Genomic DNA, 14,576 nt, shown 5'->3' with positions numbered 1-14,576 from the left:
TCCTTACACAAATATGCTATTCATCTATAGGCCACATATTAGTCAAAGTCAACACTTACATAAACAATGTCAAAAGGATGGTGGGGGTGGGTTACAACTTCCTACCATTATAATTTTCCATTGTTATATGCTGACTTTCATGGGAAGTTTATTTAGTTTATCTCTAGATAATGTAGGCTAATAAAATTTAATATATATAATTTTTAAAAAATAAAGTTTTTTTCCAGAGGATATAGTCATAGGATTTAATGATTAATACTCAGAGCATGGGTTGTATTTCCTCAGCAATCTAAAATAACTATATAATTGATCTATTTGATTCCCTTTGTTCTGTTTGATTTCCCCCAATAAACAATCACTGAATTATTTCAACAACCAATCACTTGACCTATTAATTAATATGATTAAATAAAAAGAATTGGAACTGGCTAATCTAGTTATTTCAATTATTAATAGCATTCTGTATACTCAATGATAAAAGAGTTCATTTGCTCAGTTTTTCTTTTACATACAATTGAGACAATTATAAGATAGACATCTCAGACCATCTGAAACCCATTTAGGTTTACAGTGTGAAAAATATAGTACAGCATCCCAGAAATACAAGCATTCACTATAATATTCTCATTTATCCTCATGTCTTTCCTTTTCCCATTTCAACTAGTTATGAAAAGAAAATTCTATAAATGTGGATTAGAAAGGGAAAAATCTATTAAATAAAAGAAGTACATAAGTTAATGGTAATGTATTGGACATGCAATTTAAATTGGAAAACCAACTTAAATGCAAAGCAATTACTGACACTTTTAATATTAGCCAGACTAATAAAGCAGCAATTAGATCTCATTATATAGCTATAAAATTGGTTTGTAATAGATTGATTGCACCAAATGTTCCCACTGATTTTGATGGCCTTATGGACAACAGTACTATTGTTTTATTTTAAGGAAAAAATTCTAACAGTTACAATCTATTTGAGCTCTTCCTTTTATATGCACATCAAAGATAAAACAAACAAACACACACAAAGAAAATAGAAAAAAAAGAAGGAAAGATACAAAACACTCCATACACCCAAGTATATTTATTTTTCTCAAAGGATTATCAGTTGTTTCAGAATCTTCTTGCCAGAAGCAGTTTCTAGAATTCTGATAGCAGACTGTTCATTTGTTCATACTCAAGGTACGTGTGTAAAGATGTTATGCTAAACAGAATTTTTGTTTAGATTATATAATCAAATAACTTAGTGATCCCAAATTCTTGATATCATAATTATAACATGTAATTATCTATAATTCTAAAGAACAAAAAATTACCTCCCATTTACACCCTATCTTCCAATCTCCCTGTCTCTGCTCCTCTACAGTACTACCAAATATGAGAAAGCCAATCAATTTACTAATTGATTGTTACTAATGAGAGAGAGAGAGAGAAAATGAGCAGTGGTTTATGACTATTGAATGACTACAATGAATTCCAAAAGGCTCCTTTCCTTGTCCTAGGTGGGACAGATTTGTGATTAATTTTTGCTGCAGAACTCCCCACATGATCACTGAAGTGAAACCACTTTCTTCAATAGCTTCTTTCTCTTCCTTGTCCTGTTCATCACTTACCTATTTCTTACCTGTTTCTTCTGGAAGCATTCGCTTTTCTAATAATCATATGCTCATGGACAATAGGCTGTCATGGCCTGCTAGAATAAAAAGTTACATTTCCCAGTCTCTCTTTCAGCCTCATGAGGCTATGGGACTAAATTTTGGTTAATGGGAAATGAATAAAGGTGTCTTTGGTACCTTCAGGGAATAAACTTTCTTTCCAGAAGTAATTTGTGTGCATTGCTTGCCACTTGTTCTTCCTTCTTTTACTTATCCTACTGTCTACAATGAAGATATCACCATTGACTCAGAAGGATGAAACCACACTTTAGGTAAGACAGAGCGCTGAGATGGACAGAGTTCAGGTCTCTCGAGAGTTTGTGAAACAGACGATCAGCTTTGGATGGCACACCTCCAGAATTACATGTGAGAGAAAAAAATTACATTCTGTTTTGTTTAAACCTCTGTGATTTTTGGGTTTTCTAATACTGTTCAACCTAATCCTAACAAATATATATATGAAAGGTCAAGAACATTCACATGCAAAATTTTGTCAGCACTTACGAGTCCAAAGTATCTAACATAATTGAAACAACTGTCAAAACGAGAGGAAGCCACAGGAGAATAAACACTACAAGCAGCAGATAATTCAGAACTCAAGATGGTAGCATCTAGCATTCACTGGCTGAAAAAGTAATTTATCAGTCTTGATCTTAGAGTTGCATGTTCTAAATTAGCTGACTTTCATTGGATTGGCTTGAACTTACAACGTGGATCACTGAATAGTGTTCTATAATGTGTTGTGCATGTGTGTGTATTTACACACAGTACAGGTAATTTTTAAAGAATACCTTATCATCTCCCCCTCGTCCCCCAACACAAAATGGCAGATGAGGTGGGTGCTGCGGGAGGGCCTGGAGGCCCCCTGGGCCCTGAAATGGGAAGCCATGGCTTCCATGGAGGACTTGACAATGGCAACCAGGCTGAGGTTACAGCTAGCATCCCGGTCCAGGCCACAGAGCTCTCAGAGGCAAAGCCGAAGACAAGGAGTAGATCCCTGTCACCAGGCTGGGCAGTCTGATCAAGGACATGAAAATCAAGTCCTTGGAGGAGATCTATCTCTTTTCTCTGCCCATCCAGGAATCTCAGATCACTGACTTTTTCTTGAGGCCATTTCTCGAAGAAGAAGTTTTGAAGACTATGCCTGTGCAAAAGCAGACATGTGCAGGCCAGAGGACCTAGTTCAAGGCATTTGTCGCCATTGGGGACTACAATGGACAGGCTGGTCCGGGTGTTAAGTGCTCAAAGGCAGGAGCCACTGTCATCCATGGAGCTAGCATCCTGGCCAAGCTCTCTATTATCTCTGTGCAGTGAGGCTACTGGGAGAACAAGATCAGCAAGCCCTACACCTGTGCCTTGCGTGGTTATGTGGGACTCTGTGGGGCTAGTGAACCTCATCCCTGCCCCCAGGGACAGTGGCATTCTCTCAGCCCCTGTGCCCAAGAAGCTAAAACTGATGGCTAGTATTGTCGACTGCTACACCTCAGCCAGGGGCTGTGCTGCTGCCCTGCGCAACTTCTCCAAGGCCACTTCTGAAGCCACCTCTGTGACCTACAGCTATCTAACCTGCAACCTCTGGTAAAAGACTGTGTTCATCAGGTGTCCCTATGAGGAATTCACTGACTATCTTGTAAAGACTCACACCAGAGTTTCTGTGCAGGGGACCCAGGCTACAGCTGTGGCTACCACATAATTTTATACAAGAAAAATAAAGTGAATTAAGCCAGTTAATAATGATAACAGTAATAATAAAGAATACCTTGAGATATTAATATATACCAATGTTAAAATAAAGGAACTTTATAATTATTTTCCTACCTTCTAAATCATTTATTTCTTCCTAATCTAAATGGTTAAACCAATCCTCAAATTTTAATTTTTCTAAATCCTAGACAACTATGATAGACAGTTATCTGTGATCCCCCAAAATATGAGTAACTAGAAACAACTTTATAATGATCTTGTATTTGAGGGTAGATGTCTTCTCTAAAATGCAAGTGATTCATAGTTAATGATGATCAGTAAAGTCATTCTATTACATAGGGATATTTTTATAATTAATTCATCCTGTAGATCAGTAGAAAGCTGTGTAATCCAAAGTTAGTATTATACAGGGAGATTATTGACATATCTCTATTGCCCTGGAAGGCAACAGCTAATACCACCCCCAAAAATATTCCCCTAATTTGTGTACCTCCAGAGAGGTAATCAACTATCTGTTCATGTTTGGGAGAAAATAGACATTAATACTCATATGAGAGGAACTGAGCAAAGTAAATGAATATAATTCAAGCAATAGAAATATATATATGTATATATATAGCTTTAATTCAGTGGAAATTTAAAAATTTTTAGCCATATTTTGTGTCTGAAATACATTCTAATCAACATTCTATTCAACTATATTTTCCTTACAAAACTAACCAAAATGAAAGCATTGAGCATCTATTGTATTCATGTAGTCCAGTATACAGAAATATTCCAATTTATTTCCATTTAACATTCCTCATGTTTGTTAATATTTATAGAATGCAATGTAAATATCACCAAATATATTGACTATCTTTATTACATTTATTTGTGTAATCTAATTTTTCTTCCGATTTTTAGATTTTCCATTTTCTTCTTGCTCCTTTAAATTGGACATTTTTTTTAACTATGGGAATCTTTATGAATGGATATATCTTCAAACAGACTATCAAAATTTTAAATTTTCTTTTCTATTTCCTTTGAGCTACTTCTTATGAAAGGATTATTATCTTTTCAAAAATCAATAAAATCCACGGTTGGTACTTTTTTCTTTTAAATTAATTAATTTATTTTTCCAAATATATTTGTCTCCCCCTTCCCCCCACCACTTTCCCCTGCCCCCCTCCCCCCTCCCTCCCTCAATCCTTCCACACTTTTGCTTTGCCCATGAGTCATTGCTATATGTTCCTTGACTTTCCCCTTCCCTTCCTTTTCCCCCACCCACCCCTCTCTCCTTCCGTCTTGTCTCTGTTGGTTTCTTTTCCTTTCAGTGTTGCTGGTCTTATTTTCCTTGCATCTTTGTATTGTTGGTTAGGTTCCACTTATAGGTGAGATCATATGGTATTTGTCTTTTGCCCCCTGGCTTATTTCACTTAGCATAATGCTCTCTAGTTCCATCCATGCTGTCGCGAAGTTTAGTAGTTCTTTTTTTCTATCTGCTGCATAAGATTCCATTGTGTAAATGTACCATGGTTTTTGATCCAATCATTTACTGATGGGCATTTTGGTTGCTTCCAACACTTGGCTATTGTAAATTGTGCTGCTATGAACATTGGGGTGCATAGGTTCTTCTGAATTGGTGTTTTGGGATTCTTAGGGTATAGTCCCAGCAGGGGACTCACTGGATCAAAAGGCAGTTCCATTTTCAGCTTTTTGAGGAAATTCCACACTGCTTTCCACAATGGCTGCATCAGTCTGCATTCCCACCAACAGTGTACTGGTGTTCTCTTTTCTCCACAGCCTCGCCAGCACCTGTTGTTTGTTGATCTGTTTATGATGGCCATTCTGACCAGTGTGAGGTGGTACCTCATAGTGGTTTTGATCTGCATTTCTCTGATGGCTAGTGATGCCGAGCATCCTTTCAAATGTCTCTGGGCCCTCTGTATCTCTTCCTTGGAAGAGCACCTGCCCAGGTCTTTTGACCATTTTTTGATTGGATCATTCATCTTCTTGGAGTGGAGTCGAGTGAGTTCTTTATATATCTTGGAGATCAAACCTCTATCTGATGTATCATTAGCAAATATATTTTCCCATAGAGTTGGCTCCCTTGTCATTTTGCTGATGTTTTCTTTAGCTGTGCAGAAGCTTCTTATTTTGATGAGGTCCTGCTTGCTTATTCTTTCCTTTATGTCCCTTGCTTTAGGAGACATATTGGTGAAAAAATTGCTGCATGGGATATCTGAGAGTTTCCTGCCAATGTTCTCCTCTGGGACTTTTATAGCGTTGCGACTTATATTTAAGTCTTATCCATCTTGAGTTTACTTTTGTGTATATCAGCTGAAGATCAAATTTCAATTTTTCAACACCATTGAGCTCTCTCAACACCATTTGCGGAAGAGGCTATTATTACTCCACTTAGTGCTTCTGCCCCCTTTGTCAAATATTAGTTGCCCACATAGACCTGGGCTTATTTCTGGGCTTTCTATTCTGTTCCTCTGGTCTGTGGGTCTGTCCTTGTGCCAGTACCAGATTGTTTTGAGTATAGTGGCTTTGTAGTATAGTTTGATGTCCGGTATCATGACCCCTCCTACTTTGTTTTTCTTCCTCAAAATTACTGCAGCTATTTGGAGTCATTTATGGTTCCATATAAATTTTTGAACTGTCTGTTCTATTTTTGTGAAATACGTCATTGGTATCTTAATAGGGATTGCGTTGAATGTATAAATTGTTTTGGGTAGTATGGACATTTTGATGATATTAATTCTTCCAATCCATGAGCACGGTGTATGCTTCCATTTGTTTGTGTCTTCCTTCATTTCTTTCTTCAATGTTGTATAGTTTTCTGCATAGAGGTCTTTTACTTCCTTGGTTAAATTTATTCCTAAGTACTTTATTTTTCTTTATTTATTGTTGCTAAATCAAATGGTATTTTTTTATGAATTCTTCTTCTTCTATTTCATTGCTAGTGTACAAAAATGCCTTTAATTTCTGAATATTGACTTTGTATCCCGCTGTTTTGCCAAATTCACTTATTAGGTTGAGTATGTTTTTGGTGGAGTCTACAGGGTTTTCTATGTACACTATCATGTCATCTGCAAACAATGATAGTTTTACTTCCTCCTTCCCTAACTTTTCTTTTTCTTGTCTGACCGCTGTGGCTAGGACTTCCAATACCATGTTGAAAAGAAGTGGTGAAAGCGGACATCCTTGTCGTGTTCCCGATCTTAGTGGGAAAGCTTTTAGTTTTTGTCCATTGAGTATGATGTTGGCTGTAGGTTTTTCATATATGGCCTTTATTACATTGAGGAATGCCCCATTTATTCCTGTTTTGCTGAGTGTTTTGATCATAAATGGGTGCTGTACCTTATCGAGTGCTTTTTCTGCATCTATTGAGATGACCATGTGGTTTTTGTCTTTCCTTTTGTTTATGTGATGTATTACGTTTCTTGATTTGTGTATATTGAAACATCTCTGCATGCCTGGGATGAATCCCACTTGATCATGGTGGATAATCTTTTCAATGTATTTCTGGATGTGTTTTGCCAATATTTTGTTAAGGATTTTAGCATCTATGTTCATCAGCGAAACTGCCTGTGGTTTTCTTATTTTGTAGCATCTTTATCTGGTTTTGGGATTAGGGTGCAGCTGTCTGGGAGTCTTCCCTCCTCTTGGATTTTTTGGAATAGTCTGAGAAGGACAGGGGTTAACTCTTCCTTAAATGTTTTGTAAAATTCTCCTGTGAAACCATCCGGCCCAGGGCTTTTGTGTGCTAGGAGTTTCTGGATTACTGCTTCAATTTCCCCAGCTGTTATTGGTCTGTTCATGCTTTCTGTTTCTTCCTCCTTCAGTGTTGGAAGATTATACTTTTCTAGAAATGTGTTCATTTTTCGAGGTTTTCAAATTTCTGGGCATATAATTGTTCATAGTAGTTTCTGACAATCTTTTGTATTTCTGTGGTATCAGTTGTTATTTCTCCTCTTTCATTTCTGATATTATTTATTTGGATCCTCTCCCTTTTCTTCTTGATGAGTCTGCTTAAAGGCTTGTTGATTTTATTGATCTTTTCAAAGAAGCAGCTCCTGGATTGGTTGATCCTTTGAATTGTTCTTTTCATCTCTATGTCACTCAGATCTGCTCTAATCTTGACTATTTCCTTCCTTCTACTTGCTCTGGGATTTATTTGTTGTTGTTTCTCCAGTTCTTGAAGTTGTAGTGTTAGGTCTTTTATTTGAAATGTTCCTATCTTTTTAGGTAAGCCTGTATTGCTATAAACTTCCCTCTCAGGACTGCCTTTGCTGTGTCCCATAGGTTTTGGACAGTTGTCTGTTCATTTTCATTTGTTTCCAGTAATTTTTTGATTTCTTCTCTTATCTCATTATTGACCCATTCATTGTTTAATAGTCTACTGTTCAGTGTCCATGAGTTTGCAAGTTTTTGAAGTTTCTCTTTGAGGTTGATTTCTAGTTTCAAGCCCTTGTGGTCCAAGAAAAAGCTTGGTATTATTTCAATTTTCCTGAATTTGCTGAGGCTTGCTTTGTGTCCTATCACATGATCTATCTTTGAAAACTTCCATGAGCATTTGAAAAGAATATATATTTTTCTTCTTTGTGATATAAGGTTCTATATATGTCAGTTAAGTCCATTTGAGTCAGTGTGTTATTCAGCTCCACAATATCATTGTTGATGTTTTGTTCGGAAGATCTGTCCATTTTTGACAGTGGGGTCTTAAAATCTCCTACTATCAGTGTGTTTCTATCTATATCTTTTTTGAAGTCATTCAAGATTTTCCTTATATATTTGGGTGCTCCTATGTTGGGTTCATATATGTTTACAATGTTTATGTCTTCTTGATAGATTCTTCGTTTAAGTATTATAAAGTGCCCCTCTGGGTCGCTTTTTATGGCCTTTGTTTTGAAATCTATTTTGTCTGATATAAGCATTGCTACCCCTGCTTTCTTCTCTTGCCCATTTTCCTGGAATATATTTTTTCCATCCCTTTACTTCGATCTGTATAGGTCTTTTTTCTGAGGTGGGTCTCTTGTAGGTAGCATATGTGTGGGTCATGTTTTCTTATCCATTCAGCTATCCTGTGTCTTTTGATTAGGACATTTAGTCCATTTACATTGGGAGTTATTACTGATAGAAACCTATTCATTTTTTTCTCTTCGTACCTGTGTTTTTCTCTTTCTCACTCTTTTCCTTCATCTTCTTAAACCAGTCCCTTTAGCATATCTTGTAGTGCTGGTTTGGTGGATACAAATTCTTTTAGCCTTCTTTTCTCTGGGAAACTCCTTATTTCCCCTTCTATTTCAATTGAGAGCCTTGCTGGGTAGAATAGTCTTGGTTGTAAGCCTTTGCTTTTCATTACTTGGAATATTTGTTGCCATTCCCTTCTGGCTTGTAGTGTTTCTGTAGAGAAGTCAGCTCCTAGCTGTATCTGGGCTCCCTTGTATGTTACTCCCTGTTTCTCCCTTGCTACCTTTAGGATTCTCTCTTTGTCTTTGATAGTTGCCATTTTAATGATGATGTGTCTTGGAGTGGGCCTCCTTGGGTCCCTCTTGAAGGGGACCCTCTGTGCTTCCTGGACCTGTGAGACCTTTTCTCTCCTCGAATTGGGGAAATTTTCCATCATTACTTTTCCAAAGAGGTTTTCTATCCCTTGCTCCTTTTCTTCTCCTTCTGGTATCCCTATTATACGGATATTATTGCGTTTCAGGTTGTCCTGCATTTCCCTAAATGCCTCTTCATTCTTTTTAAGTCTTTTTTCCATTTCTTGTTCATTCTGGGAGCTTTTTTCTACCTTATCCTCCATCTCACTGATTTGATCCTCGGCTTCATCTGGCCTGCTTTGGATTCCTTCTACTGTGTTCTTCAATTCAGAAATGGTATTCTTCATATCCTCCTGTGTCTTCTTAATAGTTTTTATGTCCTTTTCCAGGTTGATATAGTTTGCTGTAAGATCCTGATAGTTTCTTTGCAGTTTCTCATAGTTATCTTTGAGCTGGCTGAGCTCATTGAGCTTCCTTAAAGCCATTGTTTTGAATTCAATATCTGATAGTTCACTTGCTTCTATTTCATTTAGCTCTCTCTATGGGGAGTCCCCTTTTCCACTCCTTGGGGGGAACTTCTTTTTCTTCCCATTTTTGTGAGTCTTTTTTTTTCTTTTCTTCTGCTTCAATTGGTCTGTCTAGCTTTCCTGACTTTGTGGATTAACTTCTATGGTAGTAGGCGGGTCTTTTTATTTATTTATTTTTTTTCTCTTCTTTCTGGGTCTGCCTCTGATGATGTCAATTGTTGATCCTATCTGACCTTGTGCCATTTGTTTGAGCCTTCCAGGAATCTGCTGTCTGTGTCTGTCTCCTGTGATTGTCAATCTCGTCACTCTGTCCTCATCTGTCAGGTTTAGGCACCACGGGGCAGAGCAGTGCCTTCTGATGGTGGGACTATCGTGCCCTTATAGGCTGTTGTCACTCAGGGGAGTAGTCTGCCTGAGCCAGATGGAGATCATGGCCTGGGGAAGAGTCAGCATTGGGACTCCCCAATGCCTCTGTCTCCAGTCTCTCCTTGAGGGTCTCTGGCCAGCTCTGCGACCCTTTAAGCCAGGGATCCACTCTTTCTGTGGACAGCATTGTAATCACACACCTTTGGCTTGTAAGCCAGCTTCTGCCTCTTTGGGGGCGTGGCCTGCCTGCGCAAAATGGGGACTATGGAATGGGGAGGGAGTCTGCTCTGGGGATCTCAGATTATCCTCCAGTTCTTTCCCCAACCCCTCTGTCTCCAGTCTCTTTTCAAGGGTCTCTATGCAGCTGTGTGCCCCCTTTGGCCAGGGATCCTCTATTTCTTCCAGCCAGTCTGCTTTCAGACCCCAGCCTATACCTGCACAAGTTGTGTGCAGAGCGCACAAATGGCAGGTTAATTGATTCACTTATGCCTGAGCTAGATGGTAGCTGCAGAGTGGGAGGTGAGTTATCACTGGGGCTCAGCTGGCCACCGTCTCTGTTCTCTTCACAAAGTTTTCCCCACCAATCTTTCCTCAGGCACCAGCCCACTCTCTTGCCGCCTCTATCCAGAGACCAAGGAAGGCGGTTGCCACTGCAAATTTTTGTGTTGGCCCTTTAAATGTCTCTTTGCATCCCCAGCCACCGGTCTCTGGCAGAGAGCGCCCCTAAGCTTTTCGGGGTTGTGTTTTGTCTCTGCGTTTTCCTGGTTTCAACTGCTGTAGTCTAGGGGTCCCTGTTTATGATTCAGACCCTGCTCTTCTCAGGGCGAACCAACTGGCCATTTCAATGTCCCTCTGGTGCTGGTGCCCGTGGGCGCCCAGCCCACCCTCTGGAGACTCCACTGCACTTCTCACCCATTAGGATGTGTGAAAGTTGATTCCTCTGTCTGTCTGCAGCTCCAAGGTTCCTCTCCCTCTATCGTTCCATTGTTTTCCAGGTGATTTCTCCACTATTTAGTCACAATTGCAGTTTGGTCTTGGGAGGAGTTCAGTGTGACTCCCATTCACTCCTCCGCCATCTTTTTTCTCCCCGGTTGGTACTTTTTTGTGTCACATCACATGGCTGGTTTTCAGTTCAAACAAGTAACAAATATTCACTATTTTTTTTGTTATAAAACTAATATCATTCTTCTCCCTACAATTTATGTCTAATTTGTTTAATTTATTTTTCTAAATTACATGTTATACTAATGAATGAATGAGAACAAATTATATTCTCACATCTCAAATGAAGACAAATATAAAAATATTGTATGAAAGGAAAGCATTATTCTGACACTCAGTAAAATGAGTCATCAAAGAGCAAATCAAACAGCAAACATCTACTTCAGTTCAGTCAAAAAGTTAGCATACATTTACAAATGTTAAGGATAAGAAAACTAAATTTTTAGGAATGCATGTTTCATAAACAATTATGCAAACTCAATTACAGAGAAAAATGCACAGAACAATGACCAGAAAAATACTCCAAAACTATAGTTGTTATATTAAAGTGTATTCAGTAGAATGTATTTTTATTTTCTTCTTTAGATTTTTATAGTTTCCAATTTCTCTACAATATGCACATCAAATTTTTCCCCTCTGTATCTTTTATACAAGAAAGCAGACATAGAAATAGGAAATTAACAAGAAGGAGGTATTGGAGGTGGTGGGATAGAGGTTTTATCAAGCCTGTGTCTTTAGGAAATGCTGTAAGTGCTTAAAGAGATGATCAGAGATTTGTGCATCATATAGAGTGAGGAAAGGGTCCCAGACTGCAGAGCGTGTCCTGCAGAGACAGGCCCTCAGGCAGATCCTACTTGTCCCAGGAACAAGTTTAGCCTAAAGGAAGGAAGGATAGTGTCCACAAAACTTAAAAGGGAATGAGCAGCTCTCCAGCTGCCACTCGGCCCACCAGGCACTAATGTGCTCCTGTGTGTCACCACATCCTTTTCCTTCGTCACCTGCAGAGCCTTGGCTTTGGAGAGGAAAGATTCTTATTAAAACTCTTCAAAAGGCAGAAAACGCCTGGAACAAAGTAACTGTAACTGTAAAATGTCCTGAAAGGCCAATTAGAAATTGCAATACTGGGAGTTTTATTACAACTAACTCCTCCTTAATTATCAATCAATGGATTCTGTTGGAAAAAAAAAAAAAAGCCCTTCATATTCTCTGCTGGGGAAATGATGCTAATTATTTTCTGTTAATTAAGGCTGTTCTGGGATTCAGACGTGCCATCCTTCAACTAAAAGATTGACACATCAATGCTAACATAATGTTCAGTGCACCATTCTAAAGTCTTTATAACCAGTGATAATAAATTAGTGCATGTTATTTTAAACCTCTTGAATAATCATGGGTTTGTCAGGGAATGAAAAATGTATACATATGCAATAATACATGTACTTTAATATGTTACTTAATACAGCCTTGCAAATATTTAAAAAGAACTTTGCTGAGATACTGTGGTTCACTTGAACATTTTTTATTAAGCAAAAATTGAATACAGTATTTATAAAGGTATCTCCTCATACCTCAGATAGCAGAGGATGGGTTTAAAATAATTTAATTCACTAGGTTCTCTGTTATCAAAGGTAGTACACGTCAGGAAATCTGTGTGTCAAAGCAACTAGGTACTTGTCAATTATTTAATCAAATAATAGTCTAACTAGGATACTGCACTTATCCGTGTTAAAATTTAATATATAAAAATATAAATTTGGGTTCTTGAGGATTTCTCTTATTCTTTCCCTGAGTGAACAAAATTGAACATAAAATGGTTCCCAAGATGAATCAGCCAGTTGGAGTTTAGCCTTCATTGCCTAGAATGTAAAAGTCTCATTAGCTCTGTGACTTAGGTGATAGGCAGAGTAAAACATTTGTTGTTGAGTTGTGGGATCTTCTTATTTTCCCCCTGTGCTTTACCTACTGTCAGGTATGTGCATGTGTGCATACACACACACAATTCCCACGTGCTCTTCTACCAGAAATATGGAAACTGCCACTGAGATCCTATTACAAATTTTAATTATTTGGTCAATAAAATAAGATCTCTCTCTTCTCTGTCCTAATATTATCTGTACTTTCCCACATGTGAAGAAGAAAATGAAAGAAGTAAAGTGATGAACGCTGGTAATTATTTCTCACTACTATTGTGCTTCTTACTTCTTTCAGTGGATTTTCCAGTTATAAGTTGAATGGAAAGTTCAGATGAATAATTATGGGTGAACTGATTGAGACACCGTATTGTGAAGAGACTTATTCAAATAAGCCTACCAGCAATGACTCTAAACAAATGTTATTCCATTACATAGTATACGCTAAACCGAGTACCACCAAACAGCTGAATGTCCTAAAACAGTCATTTCAAGGAAATCACCACATTCACAATTTCCAACCATTTATATTTTAGTTCAACATGTAATTTATCTCATGATCATCAATAAGCTGACAAATATTTTAGAGCTAAAAAAGGCAACACTTACTGAGCACATAAAATCTGTATAATTACTATTTGTCTAAGTCTCAAAATAGAACTGTAGGATAGGTATTATTTTATAGACTAGAAACTAATGTTCAGAAAATTTTAACAAAAGTTTAACAATGACGTAGGCCACAAGTCAGTATGTGGCACGATTGATATTCAATTCTAAGTAATTTAACTTAGTCATGTTCTAGTCTGTCTACTATCATCGTAATGTCCTAGTAAGTAAATGTCTAGGTGTAACAAGCTCCATGCTAGTTAATGAAGAAGTTATAAAGATGTAGAAGGTATGGCCAATTGTTATTTGGGGTGATAGAACCTGTAAATGAACTGATAACTAACAATACAAGGCCAAATATTGTCAGTTAATAAGTGCTACATGCTGAACTGGTCACTTCTCCATCTTGCCAACTTTCTATTTCGTCCATGTCATTGTTATGTAGTCTTTGTTAGACTATATTATGATTAATCACTCAGTTAAACACCCTGCTAAGATGGGGGCCCCTCTAGGGCATGGAATGTGATTCACTTATACCAAAATGACTAAATGCCTTCACATAGGATCAACACAATATTATTTGTGGAATAAACGGATATATCAAATGCCTTAACACATAAGGAGTGAATGCACTTCTTTATTTGATTAATTTATTTACAGAGCTTCCACCATGTGCCAGGCACTATGCTAGGCCACAGCCCCAAATAAGACAGATTCAATATCTCTCCTCCGGTAGCTTACAGTCCAAAGGAAAGATGTATTTAAGTCAACAAGCTGTGGGAGCACAGTGTACCAAGTACCATGTTTCGGGAAATAGAAACTGTTATGGAGGGCAGAGAGGAGAATCTGTAACTTATACAACTTAATTCATTACCCCCAGGTTTGTTTAGGGCACTTAAGGAGAAAGAGAAATGAAAGCAAACTTCCCATATCTACAGGTGAATAGCCCCTGGGAAGAGGCACCTGAACAGCCACTGCCATTATGCTCAGCTACAGAGGAAGGAATGAATGTAGCAATCAAAAGACATGACAGGGCATGCCACTGAGTATACAGCCTGAGCAGAACTGAGTTACTGAACACTCTGTGACTATCTGCAATGTTCCCCTGGCCACATTACTATCTGCAGGCGCAGACAACCTCTTCCTTCCGGAAACATAAGTCATCACTTTACTGTCTGCTGAAAACATATTTATATGAAAGGAAGGTCAAGAATAAAAATCATCTTCTTTGTGCATATGGCAGGGCCCATTGAGTTCATAGGGAGCATTGCC

At 38.0% G+C, this 14,576-nt stretch overlaps 1 pseudogene; it reads left to right on the top strand.

Moving 5' to 3' along the window:
* Window positions 1-2,478: 2,478 nt before the first annotated feature.
* LOC129067085 (40S ribosomal protein S2-like) lies at window positions 2,479-3,348 on the top strand (annotated as a pseudogene).
* The last annotated feature ends 11,228 nt before the right edge of the window (window positions 3,349-14,576 follow it).

Source organism: Pteronotus mesoamericanus, unplaced genomic scaffold, assembly GCF_021234165.1.
Source record: "Pteronotus mesoamericanus isolate MK-2021 breed Mesoamerican mustached bat unplaced genomic scaffold, CSHL_Meso_final contig_20, whole genome shotgun sequence".
Classification (NCBI taxonomy): Eukaryota; Metazoa; Chordata; class Mammalia; order Chiroptera; family Mormoopidae; genus Pteronotus; species Pteronotus mesoamericanus.
Note: the sequence above shows the minus strand (reverse complement) of the source record. Positions and strands in the feature narration are given on the sequence as shown.